Source organism: Solanum stenotomum, unplaced genomic scaffold (assembly GCF_019186545.1).
Source record: "Solanum stenotomum isolate F172 unplaced genomic scaffold, ASM1918654v1 scaffold18451, whole genome shotgun sequence".
Lineage (NCBI taxonomy): Eukaryota > Viridiplantae > Streptophyta > Magnoliopsida > Solanales > Solanaceae > Solanum > Solanum stenotomum.
The window spans coordinates 1-2,163 of NW_026025049.1; positions in this window are offsets into that span (position 1 = coordinate 1).

The following is a 2,163-nucleotide window of genomic DNA, read 5'->3' on the forward strand; positions in this document are numbered from 1 at the left end:
TTGTTCTGTTGAAAAGTGCACAGTTGAAAGATGATCCTTTGTGCACATAAATTGATTGATTTTAGTTGAACTCGAATTAATAGTTTAAGGTAGTTAGAGAAAATGTTTAGTGCATCCTCTTATTTGATTATTCTTTTTTCAATTTCGAGTCAAGTGTTGAAAATTATTTTATTACAATATGTCGCGGTAAAACTTGAATAGAATAGCTCCATATCTATTTTAATACCATATCAACAATTCATTTATATTGGAGTAGACGAAGTAGGTAATTGCAATTACCAAAAACTTCCGCAACAATCGATTTTTGTCGACGTAACTGATGACATTTTTTCCTCTTAATTTCCAACATGATACATTTCTCATTCAACACGTTGAATTGACAATCCACGGAAGTACGTAATTTGGAATTATTTTTCCATTTTGTGTGGTACGTATTGACTATTTTACTTTTAACAAGTTTTTCAATTATTAACTAAAGAAAAATCTACGTGGTTGTCATAAGTGCTGATACATCATCATTTATTTGGTCAGTGTACATCATAATACAAATCAATCATCATATAATGTGTACATAACTGTAACTATTTGAAAGTAATTTCCAGAATTGTATTTTGTATGAACAGTAGGATATATTTGGTCTTTGTCGTCATAATTGACATCAAACTCAAGGTGCCAAATGTTGAAAATACAATGGCAAAAATAGAATAATTATTTGGAACAAAATAATTTATGATGTGGACACTCAAATTCTGCATTATGCAATTGAGTGACACGAAAAAGGTGCATTCTACACACAACGTCATCTAAGTTCGGTCTTATATACAGCCATACATATACATTATTTTACATAATGCCAATACCTTTGTGCTACGTGGATAACAACAAATATAGTTTGCTAAAATTATTCATATGATGAAAAGGAGAGATTGATTATAAGTAGCAAAATTGATGTCGTTAAATAATGAGCAAAACGATATAAATTTTATTAGTTTAAGGCTTAATGGAGTGTTTTCAATTTAGTTTTTGAAATTATCTTTCATATCATATTATTTTGTCAGATATATGTATCTGAGACATTCTTGTATCTCAAATATATGCATGTCAAATTAGGTATAATTTTCCAAATACATTGCATCGATCTTAATTTGCATGCATATGCAATACACTGACTCTTTCGTTCGTCTCTCTTCCTATATATGTAGTATCAAAGATTCATGTATCTGGTATCATAATATACATGTGGACTCTCTCACTCGCCTTTCTATCTAGTATCTATGATCAGGGGTGGCTGGTAAGCTTTGAAAAAAAGACTTTCACCTTAGGCCCCCAAATTTAGGGGGCCCCATTTTTTGGTTTCTTAGGTAGAGTTAAACTATAAAAAAAAATAGAACTAAAACTTTAAATTTAAACGAAATTAATGAGATGATTTGATATGACTATTACTTTTTACCTTTTCAATGTGTACTTTTTTAATTGTACAAGTTATTTTTTTTTTTTACCTAATTTATTTTTATATATTCTATCCTTCTCTCTTCCTCTCTTCTATTTCTTCTCTCTTGTTCTTTTCTAATCTTACATCTCTCTCTTAATCAAAACTTAAGAATTTACTTGTTCTATTGATAATTTCAATTTTCAAAAAATATAGTTTATGTTTTAGATTTGAACAATTTGAAGTATATGAAAATATTTTTGGTTTTCTATTTAGTGGGAAAAAATTGAGATCATTAGATGACGAGAATTCAAAAAAATATTGTCTTAATCTTGAATGTTCCTTAAAACATAATACTCACTGGGATATTGACGGTTTAGACTTATTTTCTGAATTAAAAGTGTTAAGGAAAATCATACAAGTAGAAGGCAATACTCTAATTGAGATACTTAATCAAATAAAAATACTTGATTCTTTTCCAAATGCTTACATTGCTTATAGAATAATGTTAACAATTCCTGCAACAGTCGCTTCAGCAGAAAGAAGTTTTTCAAAATTAAAAATAATAAAATCTAATTTAAGATCAACAATGTCTCAAGAAAGATTAAGTGGTTTGGCTATATTATCGATTGAAAAAGAATTATTAGAAGAGATTGACACACAAAAATTATAAATAACTTTGCATCGCAAAAAGTTAGAAAAATAGATTTGAAATAAAAACATATATAATTTTT